At 42.0% G+C, this 18,225-nt stretch overlaps 1 long non-coding RNA gene across 3 annotated transcripts in view; it reads left to right on the top strand.

The window, feature by feature from the left end:
* The window catches only part of LOC123776183 (uncharacterized), a 150,236-nt gene that overhangs the window by 19,231 nt on the left and 112,780 nt on the right, over window positions 1-18,225 (top strand). For all 3 annotated transcript variants that reach the window (XR_015722624.1, XR_015722625.1, XR_006775294.2), the window contains 2 exons: window positions 2,824-3,032; window positions 11,589-11,700. This is a non-coding gene — a long non-coding RNA (uncharacterized LOC123776183). The remainder of the gene's footprint in view (window positions 1-2,823; window positions 3,033-11,588; window positions 11,701-18,225) is intronic.

Genomic DNA, 18,225 nt, shown 5'->3' with positions numbered 1-18,225 from the left:
CACTGGCTCAAACAATTAGTGGGATTGAATCAGAGTTCTCCTAGATCATAGTTTATTATATGTTATTAAATTCCATTATTCAAGAAGTTGCTGCTATGATTATAAAACTTCCCAACATATCCTGCAAAGCCCTCATCTCCATTCCTGGTGCATTTCCTTTTACATTTATCTTTTTCTTCTCTGATGGACAAGTTTTTTTTTTCCCCCCTTTTTCTTTCCCCTCGGTACTTATTTAAAGAGCTAAGAGCTAATTTGAAAATACATCGACGAAAGGACAACAAAAATGAGATGTGAAAAAAAAAAACTGGATGAAGATTCTTAATTAGTCCATTATTTGACACGCACGATTTAACATGGTATGCTTAGCATTGTGCATTCCCCAAAAGAACAAGGCTCTTTTTTTTTTTTTTTAACCCAAACTTTAACTCCCTCTCATTCATTATATCCCTTCTTGTCACTTTCCATTAGCTGATCATGACATCCTTTGCTGGAAGGGCGAGCAAGCAGATTACTTCCAAACTGGTGTAAGTGACACTCTAAAGACTGGCCTACAGGGGGTTCTGTGGCAGCAACAAGCTCCTCAGCCCCTGGAGTTGGAGAATGTCATTTCAATAATATATTGGAGTCCGTTGTCAGATCATTTCTGTAGCAACTTGGCAACTTCCCAGAGGTGGTAGGAATGGGTCTTCTACCGTGATGTGGAATCTGATGTTATCACTGTCGCTGATGATAGTAATAATACAATAGTATAGTATAAAAATTTAATTAATAATAATAATTATTATTAATTATATATGCTATTAGTAATATATAGTAATATTATTAATAGAATAGTATAATAATAAAAATAATAATTATTATTTTTATTTTATACTGAGCCAATCTAATCTTTGTAACTAGCATCTTGCATTTTACAGGTGAGGAAACTGAGGACCGAAGTGGTTAAATAAATTGCCCATGGTCTCACAGCTGATAAGTAGCAGACCTAGGGTTTTAACTGAGGTCTGGCAGACTCCCAGCTATGCCTCTTTCTGTTAAAGCAGGTTATTCATAACACACCAACTTTTAGGAAACTTCACCGTGTCTCCCTAATTTTGTTGCAACTGAAAACTAACCTGTCACCAGGCCCTTCTGAGTGGGGGTGGAGATGACTGAATTTGGCAGCCGGGGATCAAACATACATGATCAGATGGTACTAAGGAGAGAAGTGCAGAACCTGATGCTCTGATCAGGTCAGCCCCGGAGAGACACTGCTCCCGGCTCATCACCCCGCCACCCCACCCCACCCCACCCCACCCCACCCCACCAGCCCTCTCCTACTCTCAAAGGTCCAACCTTGGGAATCATCCTCAGCCTTGGAAGGGCATCGTCTGGGAAGAGCTGAATAGTTGCAGATAAAAGGTGTATCCCAGTCACAGACAGCAACGAAATCTGATCTGAACAGCCTTGGGACCAGTCCTGGCTGCCACTCAGACCCTCAGGCCAGCTTCCGGCCTCCTAGGCTCCTCTGCTCCCGAAAGGACAAGTTTTCTTTATTAACCAAATCTTGGCTTCTTTCCTTCCACGTGAAGCACGTTTTAGCTTCTTTTCCCAATGATCTTTGAGATATTTTGGTCCTAAAGTAGAGAATAGGGAAATAAAGAGCAGTATGTTAACTTCAAGTTGCCTGTTATTCAACTACCAGGAGAAAATTCATAGTCCCACGATATATATCTTTTCCGTTTGGGCTATACATAGAGGCTAGGCCATACACCATGGTGGGTATAGGATGGACTCTGAAATCGGACCATCCGTGTTTAAACGTAGGCATTGCCCCCAGCAGTGTGACCTAACCTCTCTGGATCCCAGTGTTCTCATATGTAAAGTACCTCCCTCCGAGAGCTACGGTGACAATGACCTATGCCGTGAAGTAGCCCATGGGAATCTGCTTACCCTTACGTTCGCGCTGGTCAGCGATCTTGTCCTGCTCGCTGCTTCTGACCGCGCTCCAGCCTCCTTGACTCCAAGCCCATATTTGACTTCATCCTCAGCCATGATTCCACCCCTTCTCAGTCCATGTGGTGTCAGTAGCCCCCCCTGACACCTCACTGGAGATTTTCCAGGTCTCAGTTCCTGCCCCTTTAACCATAACTCTTAAGTAAGCGCCGCCAGCATCTTCTTTCCATGCCGGCGTGATGGACGCGTTTCTGCCTGGATGCCCTGCTCGCCCTGCCTGAAGCCAAGGCAAAGCCTGAGCGCAGCCCTCCTTCCTCTCAGCTGGCTGGAAGGCCTTGGAGCGAGGGCAGGTGGAGGCAATAGCATTGTAAAGATGGCAGCAGCAGCAGCCCACAATTCTGGGGCCTCTAGAATGTCAATGAAGAACTAGCTTCCACATATAGAGATGTGCGCAATACCAAAGCAAGTGTATTTGTTTAAATCCCTTTACATGTAAAAAAGGAAGGTAATTATGAATGATTTTTTAAAAAATCTTCTTTTTGAGAGCCCTCTGTTGTCAAGGCCCCCCTCCCAATGATCCTTGTGCCTCTGAGAAGGGGAACATATGTATGTATGTATGTATGTGTATTTTAACTGGGGGGAGTGTGCGTGCTGGGAGAGTGGCCGGCCAGTGGCAGGAATGAGGAAGAGGGAATTATATTTAATGAAACTGGGAGTTCACATGGACCTTTCAGACGTAAAAAAAAAAAAAAAATGTTGATTTTACATGCCAAAGTCTTGAAAGGGGCTTGACGGCTCACGGCTTTGGTGTCTTTTTCCAGATGGCAGATGCCATTTTGTGTTTTGCATAAACTGACTAAATTTGCGTGCTCTTTGTACTTATTTCAGAGGCAACCATTCTTTGCTTTCAATGGGACAGAAGAGCTCCTTGGCACTGGAACCCTCCTGGTCTGGTGAGGGAGGGAGGAGGGATGCTCTGAGGACACACAGCCGTCATCCAGAACTTCCTACGTTCGGATCAAGGAAAGAGGCGGCGCAGGACGCTTGGATCGTGTTGCCTGAAGGATGGTTTGGACCGTGCGAGCGAGTCACAGAAGGTGAGCTATGCTGAAGAACTTTCCAAAGCTATCTTTCCAGTTTGCCCATTTTTATCTCCATGGAGGACAAATAGGTCCGTGATGCTCTTATTTCAAGTCCCCTACATCTTGCTAATTGCTGGTTGTGCGATCCTGAAACTTAATTCCTCTGTACTTCAGTTTCGGCAAAAAAAAAAAAAAAAAGATAGGAATAAATAACACTCCTCTCTTAGGATTGTTGTGAAGATCCCATGAGTTAGTTAATCCATGTAAAGGATTTAGAACAGTGCTTGGCATCTAGCAAGTGTTCAAGAAATGTTGGTAGTTATTATTGTTATGATTCATTTCTGTGGAACTTTGCATTTTTTCCCCTTATTTTCTGAGCAGAGACCTGCCCTCCTCCCATTGTCTTTATGCCAACTCTTTGGGTTCTTTTTATGGAAATAGACTGGTAATAGAGTGCTTCAGCTGTTGGCTTTGCAGTCAAACAGACTCAAGTTGAAGTCCCTGAAGGAACAATCAAGAGCTCTAACTCCTCAAGAGTGACTTCATTTCTCCAAGCCTCAGTTTCTCCTTCTGTAAAACAGGGATGATAATAATCACACCTGCTTCCGTAACACTCTTGAGAGGATGAAATGTCGCAGTGCTTGCATGATACCTGGCAAGGATGTAAAGCATGTAGGTATTGTTATTATTTTTGCTGCCCCAAATATAGCGCTCTTATACTCAAAAGTGCCTCGAGGAGCTCGTCAGGGCTCCAGGGCTCATTCACGTCAGCTACCTCACCAGAAAAAAGAACACACACAGAAATAGAAAGATGCTGTGAGGCCGCGGCTTTACTGGGACTCTTTGCCAAATAATGACACAGAATTGAGAGAGTTGCATCTTGCTCAACATGGATTCCAATTAAAGTTAGAAAACCTGAATTTCTGAGCAGGCCAATCCCCACTCATTACACTGGGGATGATTCCAAAGCCCAGAAACTATTGGGATAGGAACTGCCGCCTTATTTTCCTGTCCTGAGCACGGCCCCCAGTCTCCCCCCCCCCCCCCAAATACAGTGTAGAGTCATGTAGGCTGTGGGAGAGCAGTTGTGACCGGGCTGGTCGCCCTCATGGAGGAATCTGGCATTTGCATATCATAAATATTTAAATTTCACATTTTCAAAAACGCTTATTTTTTCTTACCTTCAAACTGAAAATGGTTAAAAGTTGCATCTGTGAGTGAAAGAAACCCCTCTCTAATCATGTTATCGAACAGTTGAAAACCGTCTGGATCACGTTCGTTATTTTCATCCAGCAATGAAGAGTAGTTTCTATTAATAACTGAATAAAGAAAAAATAATGAGCCCTTGAAACTTTCACCCCAAAGCCAGCACGAACCCTAAAAAAAACCCCCAAAGAACATGGAATGAGGAAGGAGGAAAGAAATCACCGACCTCGCAGATAATTTTGTTTGCTCTGTTAGATCTTTCTGACCGCCCCTCTCTGCCGCCCTGTCACTTCCCGCAGTGAGAACAAGATGGGACTTGAGGCAGGAGAGAAGACACAGCGATGACCTCCTTTCTCGATGCGGACAAGATGACAGCCCCGTCTTTTCCTTCTGACCTCATGCTTAGAAATTTCTCAGAGAGTAGGATGCTACAGTTTCATTATCTTTAACAGTAAAATAAGAGAGGAAAGGAAGAGCAAACAGAAGTCAAAAGAGAGAAAGTACTTGTGAAAAGGGAAAGGGAAGAGGAATTGGAAAGAGCACAAAGCTATGTTATGAACATGGGGGAAAGAAAGAATAGAGCGGCAAAAAGGAAAGAACTTCACAGTCCTCTGACAGAGGTGGCTAGCTGGCCAGTGAAGAGGCAGCCTCCCCTTCTGCCCTGTGGAGACGAATGCTCAGCAGGAGAACTACATTTCCCAGCCTCCCTTGCGGTGATATGGGACCATGGGACTGGCTCTTATGAGAGGAATGTGAGCTGAATCGAAGAGATAGGTGTTACTTTGGGGCTCAGTTTAGACTGCAAGTAGCTTCTCTATTCTCTCTGTCGTCCATCTTCTGGCTAGATAATGCCTTCATGTCATCCATGCGTAGAAGACGTAGAGCCATCCCATGGAAGGAATGTGGATTCCAGAATTCCTGCTTGGACAAGAGCAGCCCAGAAGAGTTGCCCAACCAGGAATATCCACATTAGATTTTTTTGTGAGTGAGAAATAACTGTTCATATGTTTAGCCCCTGACCTTTTGGGGATTGTTTGTTTTATCGGCAAACATTACTTACCTTGACTAATCTAAAAATTGATACTGGAAGGGAGCTCCAGAAGCAGTTACTTTTTCTTTTCACCTTTGCTTTAAAAACCAGTTCATTATTTCCAGATATCCTCTTATTCTTCTATTATGTTGTCCAAAGCAGCCAACAACAACCAACACATGCTATTTTTCACCTACAAGCTCAAAAGTCATGTGGTCTGACTTTCAAGTTACTAAAAGCAGCAGTTTTGCCAAGTATTTTTCCACTGCATGATATGGATCTCCAGCCATGCCCACTAACGTTTCTGCTTCTAGCAACTTGACCACAGAGTCAATGCCACATATTTAGGGTTTTGTTACAGGACACCATATCTGGTATGAACTATTATAGGCGAGTTTAGTTAGAAAAATAGAAGACTCTTGTGGCAGATGCAATGTAATGTGTTCACCAAATGATTTCCCTGGGCCCTTGGGAAGATCATAATTTCGTCTTCTGTGCAATTTAATTGAGGCCATAGGACCAATTCTTTGTAACGGAGTGTAAACAAAAGCACCGTGCCACCTTTGGTCCACGGAGTTAGGAGTGTGTGTATGTTTTCTGTTTCTTTCTCCTCCTCTTCCACCGCGATCTTGAAGGATGTGTGTTCCAGATGGTAAAGCTATAAGATAGAAACCACTCAGCTTGTCACCTGAACGAGAATTGACCTGTATTTTGTTATACTATCCAGGGTTTGGGGGGGTGTTTATTACTGAAACATACCTATCACAGTGCTCAATGTATTTCCTCAGGGAGGAATTCAGTGTAGGGAGGTAGAGATTAACAAAAGCAGAATCCCTGGGAGAGCCAGGGAATGAAGGTCAAGGTTGTTGTTGCTAACTTTCAGGACATCTGAAGTGAAGGCATCAGCAGGATGTCAGATTGCCACCGATGATCTCAGCTGCCTCAGCACCCACGAGGGTGAGGCCTAGGAGGATGATCTGCAGCCCCGTGTCTGCTTTCTGTCCTTGCCCGCGCACCTGCTTGTAGCTACTGACCGATAGAGAAAAATGGCTTTTTCCTTTCACCTTTCAATGATTGCCAGAGCATCTCTCAGTGGTAGATAGCACCAAGAACCCTACTGCCAAAGGAGCTTGGGAATATAGTGGTCAGGCTTTCAGCCCTTAGGGGACAGAGGGGAGCGTAGAAGGACAAAGATGGTGCTTATTGAGTTTCAACAAAAAAAACGTTGGGCACAAATGCTCTTTGTCCTTCCCAGAGGAAATCCAAATGGTCATCCCTCCATAACCCATTTTCTCTTGATTTTTGAGGGCAGATCTTAATTAATTCTTTATTCCCCAATGACAGATAATACCAGACAAAAAACTGTTGTGAATTGATTTGTATGGAATGACAACAGAGTCAATAGCAAATAAGAAAGTTGTCCCCATGTATTTAAGAGAGATTTCAAGGGTCCTGTCCATGGAATCTGATGACTCTGTCTAATGGCTGCCCTAGTTTCTTGCCCAGCTTAAGCAATTTCCCTTCCTAGTCTGCTCAGGGTGACCATGTAGAGCTGTTTGCTCAATGAGTGACCTTCGCTTGAGCTCTGGGTCCTGTCCACACAGCCCAAAAGAGGAGAATTTGATAATGATCTAGGTTATTGGATCCATAGAGACTGCCAATTAATGCATATCTTAATGCAGTTTAAAATAAACACGTGTGTGTGTTTGTGTGTGTGTGTGTGTGTGTGTGTGTGTGTGTATGCATTATCAAGTTGCCTGTGTAGAGTTAGTCAACGTATTTCTATATTTTGTTCATTGGCTTTGCTCATGACTTTCTTGCTTTAACAGAGCTGGGATCTCTTTGGGAATGTAGGACTTATGAGTTTACATTGGGGCAGGGTGGGGAGTTTTGTGTATCAGTGAGGAGGGGAGACTTGGGTGTTAGAAAGGACCCGTTAAGCCATAAGAAAAGGATACTCAGGAAAGGGAGGGCGAGACCCTGGTGTGGTCTCATCTAGAAAGGCACAAAGTTAAAACCCTGTGGAAGATTAAAGACATCCTCTTGATATTTATTTTCCTCATCAAAAAAGGGTAAGACTATTGTGCCTATGGTAAAAATAATAGTAGAATGACTCAGACTTATTTACAACCATCAAAGAAATGAAAGATATGGATCATGTCACTAATTAATCTTTTTATCATTATGAAGTGGTGACCGTACCCAGCTGAAGTATTGTGTGCATAATAGCGCAATTATGGGGGATGTGATGATGTAACAGCTACTAGTGCCCAGTGTTTAGCCTCTCTTTTCCATTCCCACCCACCCTGATCTCTGGCTATATTTAGTTGTTTTACACAGTGTACCTGGACCAAAGTCTATTTTACAAAATTAAAAGAATAGAGAGAAGAGTTAGAGTCTTCATAGAAAAACCAGGCTCCACAAAAATCTATTTCCCTTGGTTACCCATGTTCCTTCTTGGTAAATATATTTTCTCTTACTTTGCACCTAGAATCATGGATGGAACACAATCATGAGTTTATTTTGTGTAAAGGGAAGTAGAGCATTGAGCAATCATCTAATGAATGCAGTCAAGATGGTTAGTGAATCTGGAAAATTCCACTCTCAAAAAAAAATTACTTTCTCTACTCTGTAGCAGATTTCCTCTTGGCCTTAATTATCTGCAGAGTTGTCCAATTTTCTGATAGTCTTTACCATTGTTGACATCACCTTAATAATTTATTTAATGGATTTCATTGGGTTCATTTGGGAACCCTTTATTCGAAGTGGCTGCTTTTATAAATTATTCAATAAGCATTGAACACTATTCCAGTTATCTGTTGCCGTGTAATAAACTACTCCAAAATCTAGTGACTTAGTGCAACAATTTATTATCACTCTTGGTTCTTAAGGTCGATGGGTTCTGCTGCACAGCTCTTACCTGGTGTCCCTCGTATGGTTGCAGTCCAATGGTAGCTGAGGCTGGAGCCAGCTAAAGGTTTCCTGATTCATATGTCTGGCATGGAGCTAGTCAGGAACCTTTTTCTCTCCACACAGTTACCTTGGGCTTCCTCAGAGCCTGTTGATCTCTTGGTAATAGCCTTCTTACCTTGTGACCAGCTTTCTCCAGGGCAAGTGTTCTAAAATCCATGTACACATGGCAAAGCCTCTTAAGACCTAGCCTTCGAAGTCATGCAGGTCACTTCTTCTATGTTTTGTTTGTCAAAGCAGTCACCAGCCAACCCAGATTCCAGGCTTTGGAGAAATAGAGTCCATCTCACAGGTGGGGAACGCTTTGTGCGTTCAAGGAAGGAAAGCAATGGTGGCAGTCATCTTAATGACAAGCTACCGAAAGTGCCTACCAGGTGACAGGCACTGCGATAGGTACTGGGGAAACGTGTTGGATTAAACAGGTACAGTCTCTGCCCTTGATGGAGATTAAAACCCATTTTTAACTTTGGTTTGACTTGACAGTTTCCACAATCCGCTGCTGAGTGATAAATCTCAATACCAAGCCTACGTGGCTATTAAACCGATAAGCTGTAATATGATACTTGGTGGTCTGGTCCTTTTGACTTCCACAATAATCAAAGCAAATGAAATTTGTGAATATCTGATCCGTAGCTTGGTGATCCATTTGGTGAGCTGATCGATCCATGCGTTCTTTAAACGATCGGAGCAAAACTTGGGATATCATCTGTTGCTTAACACGTTGAGTTCCTGCTGTGCGTGGAGGCTGAAACTAACTTTTTAAACTTTGGCAATCTGTAAGACACTGAAAAGCCAGATTTTGCTCCTGATGACTTCCATTCCTTTTGGCAGTTTGATCATGAACAGGTGGAGCAACTTGTGACAATTACAAAGCAAAATGTGGAACCCAGAAAACACTGGAGAAACTAGACAGGCGGTATCTTTCCATTTCCCTCTTGAAAATTACCTTTTAGAGAGAGGTAATTGACTACTGGCCTCCGTTTTCTTCTCTCTCTTGTCATTAAAGGAAGGTGATCTAGGTTTGTTAAGTAAAAGGAGATTTCAGGACAGGAATGTTGACAGAAGAATTGGTGGTGTTCAGCAATCCTCAGGTCTTATCGTTTTTGGCATAGTTCATGTCCATTTCGCGGTAACAGCTACGAGGGGCTGGGGGAGGGGGCTCATGATGACACAAGAGATCCCTTGACATTTCAAAAACAAAGGTCAAAGCCTGAAAAGGTCCCAGAGCGGGCAGAATTCCTGCACACGCTTGTCAAGTTCCCTGCCATGAAGCTGGTATCATATTGTGTTTCTTATGTCTGTACATCTATATATCTCACATAGCGTGAAAGGACATTATAGGGGGTATTTTAAGTAAAACAACAACAATAATAACACATACTTTGCCTTAATTACATAGACGTTTCGAGTAAAACTGAGTTTTGGCTTAATGGCCCCGTATAACAAGACTCCTCCATTAACTTTAACTTTGTAACTCATACTTCATCAGAGGGATACTTTTCTCACACTGGTCAATCTTGTGTCCCCTGGGTATCATTTGCTAACTGAAACTTCTTTCCCTTTCTCATGCCAGTTTATTTATCTGTCTAAAATGCCTGTTTCTACTTCTCTGGAAATTCATAATAAATTTTGATTATACCCTTCTCTTCATTTGGCCAGTGTGTACTTAGTTGAACTGTTTTGGGTTATGTTGTTGTTTTATGCCTGCTGATAGATGTAACACTTTATAACGTTTCATGGGCACCTGATTTGCCCACCTTTTTTTATCAGATGTTAAACTGAATGGCCGGAGCTTCCATATACACGCAAATACATACATGCATATACACATATAGACACACATATATGCACACACATACATGTTGTGTCTGTATCCACACATACACAGGCGATATCTCCCAACATGCTAATCCACGTACTCCATGTGCTACTTTCCTTCTGTTAAAATCAAGCAGACTATTTTGTAACTACCTGATGCATTGGATCAATACATCTGTCCAGTGGATTATTCTGATTTTTAAAGCACCCCAACTACATATTCACAAAGATGAAAATAACCTAAGTGATTGCTCATCTTTTCTCTGGGAAAATTCTTTTCATGAATTCATGTGCACAGAAGTACTTCAGCTATGTCAGTATCGGTGATTGTTTGTGGCAAAAGTGATTTTTCTCTTGAATTATAGAAGTTTTCCTCTTCAACTTGAGGTTACCAAGTCTTTGATGTTCCATGTCAGCCTTGTGGGAGTTTATCAGGGCTTTTTTTTTTTTTAAATTGATCCTGAGGGGGCCACGAGCATGACTTGGGGGACTTCAGCTCTTCCTCTATAATGGCTAGCTAGCTCCCTGCTCTGACTCTCTAAATGACATTCAATTTAAGTAGAAACTTGGGCTTGGCCTCAGGAAAAATCTCCTAGCATGTGTCATCCCCACTCTTCCCTTTTCTAACCAATTTGCTTGTCTGATTTGGGGCCAGCAGGAGATGTTTTCTATCCTTCAAATATCATAAACCCTATTTTGACATTCCTGATATTACATTAACATGAAATAAGGCTTTCTTCTCCTAATTAGGCATATGCTTAAAATGCAAATCCTGCTGGAAGCATTAGTATAATGATGGGTCTTCATTCCCATAAGATGATAATGACTGATGGCAGATCTTTTTTTGAGATCAGGTTTTGATAAGGGCAAGGTGGTGATTGAGTTTGGGACGGTGGTAGGTCACTGCATTCTTAAAGCAGTGTGTTTAGAAGTAGAATATTGATACCCATAGAGAAAATGATCCCTTGAGGTGGAGAAGGAAGATATTAACTCTTCTGTTTATTTTATTTTAAAATTTAATCTTAGGTAAGGATATTTTTTGGATCTCTCTCTCTCTCTCTCTTTAAGTAAGCTCAAGGCCCAATGTGGGGCTTGAACTCATGACCCTGAGATCGAGAATTGCATGTTCTACCAACTGAGCCAGCCAGGTGCCCCAGGTGTGTATTTTTTTGATGCACACAATACAGTAATACACATGTAATTGATAAGGGAAAAAACACAAGTTGTATATACCTCAAATATTTTTACTGATAGAACTGTGTGATCTAAAAGGTTAGCAAGTATTGCTCACGCAGGGTAACTGTGGGTAAGGTTTTCGTGACGCTGCGTGGAAGAGCAGGAAACAGTTACAGAGCAAGTTTGCAACCTCAGAATCCTGACGGCCGTTATTACTGCTTTCACTTATTTGATCAATAGGGAGTTTACTAACTCTCAACCTGACGCCAGACAGTCCCTTTTAAGATGTCAAGAAATTGCTCAATTTTAGGATGTTGACCAAAGAAAGTAGATTTTAATCATGCTTTTCCCCCCTATTTTGTTTTCTCAAGGGTCTCATGGGAACAGAAAGTTTTGAGAGAGTTTACTGCTTGTGCAAGATGACTGGTTGGGTAAAGAAGTCCAAAGTTTATTATCTGCAGAACAAATAAAGCCTGGGCAAAGGTAACTGAAACGAATGTCTCCCACCTTGTCCCTTCAGCCTGTCTAAGGGGATGTTTGCGCCAACGATTGCGCAACCGAGAGCCTAATCTCTGTGAGTCAAATGGAGAGAAGGCGCATTTTAGACTCCTACTGGTTAAAAATAGTCACTGACTTTTATTGCTTTTCGTTTGATAGGTTGTTGAATGTGGTGTCTATACAAAATCGAATGAAAAATCTATTTGTTGATGAGATTATGTCTAAATATCCAGGTGTTGCTTGTCAGATAGCATCAGAGTAGCCGAATTAGAATTTTTTTCTCCTTCTCCCAAAGTAGATACCACACAGCTCTTGGCAAATACTAAAATAAGTTTACCTGTTCATAGCGACTCTGGACTTTTCTGGTGGTGGTGATTAATGACGTCAAGGACCATTGGATTGTTCTTGTGATTACTCCGCAGTACTTGCAAGTATTCAGACTGGTCAAACATATAGTGTGGCACTCAACTAGTCTTTTAGAAGATAACTTCCAATGCATAAATGTTGATGGGACTGTGGGAAATAACTGAGTGGCGGGAAAGAAAGAATAATGCTTTGGGTCTCCGAGATCCTTACTGACTAGGTATTGACCGAGCCATTCTCTTTGACTCTGTTTTTGTTGTTGCTTTTGTGGAAACTTGATGTTTGTAAGGCCAATTAGAGAGGCATTTTATATGGGACAGTCACAAATTATGATAAAGAGTGAGCCAGAAGCCAGCTATGGATAGAAGCTAAGTAAATTAAAAAGTTGACCTCTATTTTTAAAATTAGGGACTGGAGAATTTTATAAACCTTTTCCAATTATGTTTATCATCCAAGAAATACTTTTTCAAAGAAATATTTAAGAAAGAGTTTAAACATGAAGAACAAACCAATTGGTGTGTGATCCTCTTCCTAATTTTTGGATGGCTGGAGAAGTCCTAATTGATTTGATAATGTGTTGCATGAAATCCACCCATAATTGTCTCTGTCCATGTGAGTATGCATGGATACACAGGTAGTTAAACTAGTTAGTGTCCAGATTATCTGAATAACCATAAGTTTATGGCTATAATTGCTTAAAAAGAAAAACCCCATAATTTTCCACTATGGAAAAGACAAATTCCAATTTCTAAACCTAAGCCCTGCTATGACCTATGGTTTGGAATTTCACTCATGACCAGCTATTCACATGGAAAAACTAATTATGGTATAAATTTAGCTTAGACATTTGGAAGTACTTCTGTAGACTGAGACACGGAGCTGAGTTGTAAATGGGTTGGTAGTTTCTGGACTCTTTCAAAGTCCAGAGTAGACAATTCTCTTTCTGAGTCTGTAAATTTGTCATTATTTTTTCGCCCCTGAAAATAATGACCTTTGGAGGGTCCGTCAAGCTCTAGGATTTTGTCAGCCATCCATCCGGGGCTTACAACATTGTGTGTGAATTATCTGCTCTGCCTTTAAGAGGAGATACTTTCTGAGGCGCGTTGGCAACTGTGGGAATAGAGGTACGCTGAGGTCACGTGAGCTGCAGGAGTAGAGATGCTGGAACGGTTTGTGATTCAAAAATGGGCTTTGAAACCTTCAGAGCCCATTAGATCGGTTAATGAATAATAATAATACAAACGCTACTTAGAAACCCAAGACCATTATGGCACCCAAGAACATTAAGGCATTTGCTGAAGAAGATGACAGAATAGAAGAGGGAAAAAAAGAGAGAGAGCCAGAAGGACCGAGAAGGACAGGGGCGAGAGAGCCAGAGGCCGAGCTCGTCTGAGGCTCACGGCTGGCGGGCTGCATGCTCAGAGGGCCTGGTTTTCCAATCTGGCACTGGGCTTGATGAGTCTGTTTATTCAGCTATGGTATCAGACATTCCCTTTTCCTGCCCGAAGAAGTCCCCTTTGAAGAACTGCTCTGCTGGGGAGTAGTTTCCCCTTGGACGGGTTACTCCTGTTTGCAGACCTAAAGGAAAAGAACTGGAAAGGCCACAAGAATGTTCTTTAAAGCGATATTCCAGCGCCACGTGAGGGGAGGATGAAATAGCAGTAAAAGATTTATTTCCTGGTTGAGGTATTTTTTTCCCCTCTCAAGTGAATGCAGCACTGAACAAAGGTGTCACATGAATGCGACAGGGGTCAGATGTTCCTGGGTACCTCCGGGTCTGTGTATCGGGGTGGGCGAGCGCCATGCCGAGCGGGAGCATTTCAAGCTTCTGTAGGCCTGGAGAGAGCGGGAGCGCACCTGCAAGGGTTGGAGGCCATTCAGGAGCCCCTGCAACCCAGTCTTGCAAGTCTGTGTCTGCAAAGCAGTCACTGGTGGGGACTTTATCAGAGGACCGGTCTTCACGTTCAAAGCAGAGCAGCAGAGAGAACTTGAGTGAATTGGGGGGACAATACTCATAACCAAATTGGGTAATTCAGTGGTCGACAATTTCCCTTGGGGGCTTTAATATTAATTTCTTACAGTTCAGTGGCACTTTTTACTTTTCAAAGAAGTTTTTCCTCTGGCCCCCACGTGCTCTCCGGAAGTAGCTCGTGTAGGTGTCAGGATCCTGAATTTTTTCTCTTTGGAAAAGGATGTGGCCAAAGAAAAGGGAGATTGTTCCCTAGCTCGTCACTGACAGGGGCAGGACGACAACCCAGGTCGCCTGACTCCGGGACCAGGCCTCTTTGCTCTGTGTTCTTGCGACCTATACAAAGTGACTATGGGAGTTTCAGAAAAAAGGAAGGTGACATTATCCATCTCCTCCCAGGCATGTGGAATGTTGCTGTGACTTTGAAGCCACTGCTTTGCTGTGTCCAAATTCTCTCTCCAGGACTGGCCTTAGGGAGGAGATTCAAAGTGAAACCTTCAGAGGGGGAAGTCTCATTCTAGTCACTGTGGCTGCCCATCCCTCTGGTGGATTTCTTCCATCGTTGCCTGGACCACATAAATCAGGAGCTCTCTAGAGTGAAAAGCGTTCTTTGTTCCATCCCTGAGATGAACCCTTTGAGGCAGAGATGCCACTTCACCGTGAGGCCTGGCTTTTCCAGGAGAGGGGATGGGACCCACACTCTTTCCTTGATTCCTGGCTGAGATTCAATGACTTACGTTGACTCTGGGGCCTGGAGGTAAGGTTCGTGCAGGAGGGGACATGCGGCACCAGCCATGCTTACTTGAGGAGTCAGAGCCAACCAGAATTTCCTTGCAGGGAAGACAGATTTATGTATGTCAGGGCTCTAGGGAGAAACTCAAAGAGGTCTCACCTACTCGCTGCCTTTTCTACTGTGACACACAGAGCCTTCTATTTTATCTATTTCTGGATGGTTGTCTTCTTTCTACATGTAGATCTGCAGTCGCTCCACATTAAGCTCTATCTTGTCATTATTTGTATCCTCTAAGACTTCCTACTGCTTAAAATATCTGATGAATGAATGGGAAGCCATTTTCAGCCAACTGCCTATTCCGGTGCCTCTCGGCCTATAGTTCAAATCCAAATCACCAGGGAAGCAGGCATGCGTACTTTGAAATAAGTCTCGAGATGAATCTCACGTGCACCAGAGTTTGAGGATTATTGTTTTATCCCTTTTCTCCTTCTCTTCGAGAGCTCTTGGTGACTGAACAACGCTATAAGCACAGTCTCAGATTTGTATGTGATGTTTTCTGATTCATAAGGCTTTTTTCCCATGTTGGTCTCATTTAATCCTCATGCAACGGGGCTAATTTAATACGATGGGGTTCCCTTTTCCATTCACTTTACAGATGAGGAGACGGAGGAGTCTTTGGATCATATGGCCAGTTCCTGGCAAAGCCTGTGTTCATCTCAAGTCTTGTGATTCCAGGTACCAGGCTCTTTTGCCCACAACTCCGTGGCTCTATGCCTTCGTAAGCATTGCTGTTTTTGGTGTGAAGGGTGTTATTCCTGATAATGCTTGCTGTCCACATAGCTGGGGATGGCTACTGTGATGCATATGTGAAGCCAGAAGCTAACACTGTGTGTATTCCCAATGAAGTCTGTAGTAGGGTCAGTGGCTAAGAAGAATAAGGAAGTGTCCTTTCATGCAGATGTTACAGTATGACGTTGTTGGTCAGTCTCAAATTGGAAAAGCAGAACTGGGACCTAGTGAGAGAGGAAGGTCCTTCCAGAGAAGGACAGTCTGGTGGTTGACCTGTGATTAAACTATATTCTCCTGACTTCATTTAGCCAGGGATGGAGAAGGGATGGGAAGCAGGCCGAGCCCTTAGGCCTTGCTCTGTGACCTGGAGTCCCAGGGACGATGAGGCCATCTCTACCGAGGTTGGCTATTTTAAATATCTGTGAGGTTCACAGCTAGGGCCAAGCAAGATGACGAGGAAGTGGTGTGGATATGTGGAATGCCATGAATTTGAGTCTCACTTAATTTAAAAGTTTCTGAATGCTCCAAAGTTCTAGATAGCATGTAGCTATGCTTCAATAATGATTTAATGGTTTCTAGAATATTCTGAACAAAACTTTCTGGATGGCTGTTTACTCTTTGATCAGTTACACCATACAGACAGCCTTCAGAAATAGAGACTTGTCAACTAAAAGAAAGGATGGGTCTGAAACTTCTGCTAAGCACCCAATTCTCTCCCACTTAGCTGGGTAAGGACCTCTTCTTTAATCATGGAGTAATAGATGATTGATATGACTGTACCCTGATTAGAAAAGGTTTCATTTTACTTGTGCGTGGTACATGGAATTAGTTAAGGGTTGCATAGGAAAAGAAGTGATGGGCTATTGTTCACATTAAATTATAATGACAGCCTTCCTAACCACTGTGTATTTATTATGTAAGAAAAGAAAATGTCTAGTAAAATTCTGTATAGGTTAATAACACCTTCATAATATACTCCTTCTTTTCTATTGACTTGAATAGCCCTCCTACTGACTTTTAATGGATTATTAGAGTTAATTACATCAATTGCAATATAATTGATTCTTAAATACTATGTAGAAACCTCATACAATTATGGAAAAACAAAAGTTATCTAGACATCTCAGATCAAAAAAGATTTGGAATTCCTGCACATTTAATTCCTGATAATCACTAGTCAGTTTGGACATTAAGATTGCATGGTGTCCTGTTTTCTCTTTGCTAGGTTTTGACAGAATTGATAGTTTTACAACATTTAACTCAATACGCATGGAAATATAAGATTAAAGCTGTGAATGTGATTTTTTTTTTCTAAAAAAAAGATCACTTCATGGCTTAAAAGCTGCAATGTGTTACCTGCCTAACACTGACAGAAGCAAACTCAAGGGAAAATCAAAAGTGGATTTGATGTTGAGTTTTAGAAATCTCTTCTCCACAGGTGTAAAGATTCCTGTGGGTCTTAGGGTTTGTTACCTGAGGGCTTTAAAATATGACAAGGGGTTGAATTGCGCCTAAAGGGGTAAAAAACATGCCTTGCATTTTATTACCTAGTCACAGGCTACGTGTGCTAATGTCAAAACCGCTGGTTGAAAAGTGAAACATCATTACTGTCTGTTATTCGATGTCATGTACATCAAAAGACATCCCCGTAATGGAGTTGTGTGAATGCAACCTTTCATTTTTAACTGATTTGGGGAAACTAGTTTGTGGGTATTGACACAGTTATCAATGTGAGTTTTCTAAAAGACTCTGCTGCTTCACTGGTATGATTTCTAGATCATTCTAAAATGGTCAACAAAAGAAATGTGTAAAAGCTTGATGCAGTGGGAAGGTCACTGCAATGGGAATCAGCAAACCTGATGTTTTCTGTTGCTACTTAGCTTGGTGATTTAACCTGAGTGGGCCTTAATGTTCTCTTCCATAAGATGAGGGAGAGTGAGCCTCTAGGCTTTCCCTACTGTGACTCTCCTCCCTTTGAACTCTTGGTAATCTTATTTTCTACAGTAATTCATTTGATTCTTAATATAAGCTAACTTATATCAATATGTATATTGTGCAAATCAATATGCCTTATATGCGTAGGGGATACATGTCTTATCTGGTTAACTAGGTTATACATTTCCAAGGAGAGGGTCCATGCCACGTATCATTTGTACGTATATACACTATAGTACCCTGGACAGAATAGCTAGTTTGGTTGCTTGAGCAGCCGGTCAAAAGGAAGTATTTCCATTTATCCCCTGAAAGTCTTGATATAACAAGAATAATGGCAAAATATCCTACTCATTATGCTAATCTAACTTTTAAAAGTATTGTAAAGTATTTGATCTTACGAAACTTTGTGCTTTAAATGAGATGCATTTAAGATGTAAAATTTCATTCCGTTTTTTCTTTTTAATATAAATTGCAATGCAATCCCAGTAATGGAACGTGAGCCGTCTATTCTAAAGTTCATCTGGGAAGAGCAACACATGATAATAGCCACGAAAAACAAACAAACGAAAAATTAACATGAGTGAGGACTTGCCCTGTAGTGGTGGTCAAAAGGGACTATTCATCGTAAGCAGTATACAATTGTGATACAGTCAATGCAAAAGTGTGATGACAGAGAAATCAAATAATCAATAAGATTACAGTCCGGAAACAGATCTAAGAA

Source organism: Ursus americanus, chromosome 2 (genome assembly GCF_024610735.1).
Source record: "Ursus americanus isolate L20-20 chromosome 2, mUrsAme1.1.p, whole genome shotgun sequence".
Lineage (NCBI taxonomy): Eukaryota > Metazoa > Chordata > Mammalia > Carnivora > Ursidae > Ursus > Ursus americanus.
Note: the sequence above shows the minus strand (reverse complement) of the source record. Positions and strands in the feature narration are given on the sequence as shown.